We start from the raw sequence: 3,368 nt of genomic DNA, 5'->3' as shown, positions 1-3,368 counted from the left end.
AGATGTCTGTGAACTGGATTTAATTTCCTATGTAGGTAAGGTTCACCATATTCTTGCAGAAATGGTGATGGGGAATGGGATTGAAGACCAACATGAGTGAAATGGTTGCATAAATTGATGCACAAAAGAAATGAGAAATTTGAGGTTAGCTTAACAGGAGTTCCAGCCCATGCTGATTGGCTGTAAAGAATATGAATCTTAGGGATGGCCAGATAGTTCAGTGGATTTAAGTGCTTGCAAGCAGGTGCAGGGGCCGGGGGTCCAATCCCCGGGGCATGCTGAGATGGTAATTGAGACTGGGCATGATGGCACACGCCTGTAATCCCAGCTCTTGGCTGTAAACAGGCGGATCACTACAAGTCTGATCTAATAGTGAGACTCTGAACACCCTATAGACCCTTCCCTAAAATAGAAAAAAAAACCCAAAACTTTAAAAATAATTGCCAAATCTGTCCTCTTTTAAATAAAATATTAAAAAGGCCACTCAGGTAAAATCCAGAGGAAAGTCATCTAAGTTTACTATACAGTTGTTTATCAAAAAACAAGAGGCGGAGGGGTGGGTAGGTAGCTCAGTGGCATAAGCACCTGCCTGACAAGCGCAAGGTCCTGAGTTCAACCCCTGGTACTGAAAAAAAAAGAGGAAAATCTTAACTTGGGCTCTTGGAGTTAAATCAAGATAGTGTATGGAGGCTATAGAAAAGCAGCATGACATTTTAATGTTGCTTTTCTTGCTCGGTGATTTTAAAGAAATTGTATTGTTTCACTGTGACTTTTCCTTTTCTAACCTGCATTACTATGCCCACCTAAGGCATGCCACTGTACTGGCTATTATACTATTTTGAAAATGAGGTATTTCTTTAATTATGTTCTATCAGGGGCCTGGCAAAGATTCCCCAACTGCCTGTATGAGGTGCACAGGAAAAGATGAAAAACAGAAACAAATTAAGTAATTCATGGAAGGGGGGCTGGGGGCTCAGTGCCTTGGGACAGGCAAAGACAATGACACTGAGCTAGCAAGTGTTTATTAGGTGCACACAGGCACCAGTGGGATTATTGGCCAGGCAGTAGCTTACGCTAGGGAGGATCTTGCCTTGGAGCACCTCCAAGTCTTTGTGATCTTAGGTTTAGTCTTGGTAAGTGGGAGGGGACACTTAGCCCTAAAGAGATCACAGGAAATCTCAAAAGGGTGACAGCAATGATCCCAAGGATCTGTTCGTCCCTTATCAAAGTACGGAAAACTAGCCACTGTGAATCTGTGGTCCCCAACAATGTACAACCCAAAGTGTGGGTGGTCTGTTTGGATCACAAGCACAACACTGTTGAATTCTTTCTGCTGCTTGTCACCGTGGTTATTTAGAAAACCAAGTATGTACTGCATGAAAACATTATGACCTGTTCCTCTTAGTTTCGTTTTGGTTCTGAGACAGTTTTGCTGTATAGGTCAAGTTGGCCTTGAGCTTTGTAGCCCACACTGGTCTCGAACTGACAATGATCTTCCTGTCTCAGCCTCCCAACTGCTGGGATTTCAGGCTTATGCCACCAACCCATCTCCTCTTAGATTAAATAAACTCAAAGGTTTTTTTTTTTTTGTGGGTCACTTGTTTGTCTCTTCTTTGTGAGGCCCCCATCCCCAGGCACTCAATAAACACCTCCCTGAAGCCCCGTGAGAAAGGGTGCAAGGAACCCACTCCCCACCACTTCCCCACCACAACCCTTCAGAGCCAGGTGGGAGCAGCCAGACTCCTGGGTGGGGGTGCTGTCAGAACTGCCTTCTAGCAGGCCTGGGGCTGGGACCCTGATGCTGGCTAGGGGCGTGGGCACATGGAGGGCTGGGCAGCAGGCACTTGGGAAGGATGGAGGGGTCAGCTGATCCTCCCTGGGGTTACAGGTGTGCACCACCACAGCACTGTCCTGGACCCTCCAGAGTCCTCAGAGGCCAGGAGTCCTTAGGGCCGAGTGCTGGTTCTGGCAGAGGCCTCCACTGGGTGTCCCGAGAAGGCTGTGTCCGTGACGCCAGGAATCCTGCGCTCAGGCCTCAGCTGCCCCCCACCACGGTGCCTGCTTCTGCAACAGGGCGAGGGTGTCCCTTTTCTGAATGGAGCGCAGCTGCTTCTTCACCTGCTTGACTTTGGCGGGGTTGTGGATCACCTGCACGACCTGGGCCTTCCGCTCATTCTCCAGGCAGCGTCTCAGGTTTTCAGCCTGGCACTGCTTCTTCTCACAGGTATCTGCAGTTAAGCGTATCAAACATGCAGCCAGGGGTTCCCACCATAGGGGGAGCTTCCATCTGCAGCTTCTGTACCTCAGCGCACACATTGGTGCCCCCAATACAGGCATGACATGAGGCACCCATGTAATCTCCTAATGCCATGACCACCTTTTGTATCTGGGCCCAGAGAAAAGAGGTATTTGTCTGCTGACTACACCAGGTCCCTTTCTTTGAAATGGGCCTCACTTTACAGTTAAGGTTGGCCTTGAACTCTAGCTCCAGCCTAGCAAGGAACTCAATGACCTTCCTACCTCAGCCCATCAAGTACTGGGATTATAGGTGTGCACCACCACACCCACCTTGGCCTTGATTCTTAATGTTTTATTTATCAACCTTAAAATATACAGTATAAAGCCCATCTTGGGAGAGAACCAGGGGCAAAAGAAAGTCTGTAACTCTTAAGACAGGTGCAGTAGCACAATCCTGTAATCCCAACTCAGGAGGAGGCTGAAACAAAATGCTAGATGAAGCTGAACTACATAGCAAACCCCCCAGGCAAAAAGAACTACACTGTCCAGAACAGTGGTGGAGAACATAGCAGGCTATTTGTATCATTTTAAAACCTTTAAAGTTTGCCATCACTTGCAGAGTGCCAGAAAGGTTTGTTTCCTGAGTACACACTGATTCCTCATGAACCAGTTTTAAATTTCTGTCACATAAATAGGACACAGCCTATATTTACATGTTATTTGTGGCATAAGTTCACATCAGAATACTCACTATATCTGCTAGTCATCTGTAAGTCATTTTCCCCCTTCAAAACCCAAGTAAAGAACAGAGGCCAAGGTTAAGATTTTATGTACCCTAGGCATGAAACAGCTTAGGCCACCAACTCAGGCATCAAGCTAGGATGAACAAAGGACTCCTCTGCTCTGCCCCTGACTGATACAAGAACACCACCACCCATGAGGTGTCTCTTTGCCCAATGCCAGGGGGTTCAAAGGTAATTATATTTCTAAAGCACTAAGAAGAAAAATAAATAGATGGGTAAATAAATAAATCACCTTTCTGTTGGCCTGGTATCTACTTTAGCAAGATTTTTTTTTTTTAATCTTCTGGCTCATAAATAAAGGTATATTTTATCACTTTTTTTTTTTTT

At 46.1% G+C, this 3,368-nt stretch overlaps 1 non-coding gene across 1 annotated transcript; it reads right to left on the bottom strand.

The window, feature by feature from the left end:
- Positions 1-3,064: 3,064 nt before the first annotated feature.
- LOC111815544 lies at positions 3,065-3,206 on the bottom strand. Its single transcript, XR_002820227.1, has one exon. It is a non-coding gene; the product is annotated as a small nucleolar RNA SNORA48 (small nucleolar RNA).
- Positions 3,207-3,368: the final 162 nt, after the last annotated feature.

Source organism: Octodon degus, unplaced genomic scaffold (genome assembly GCF_000260255.1).
Source record: "Octodon degus isolate 3935 unplaced genomic scaffold, OctDeg1.0 scaffold00017, whole genome shotgun sequence".
Classification (NCBI taxonomy): Eukaryota; Metazoa; Chordata; class Mammalia; order Rodentia; family Octodontidae; genus Octodon; species Octodon degus.
Note: the sequence above shows the minus strand (reverse complement) of the source record. Positions and strands in the feature narration are given on the sequence as shown.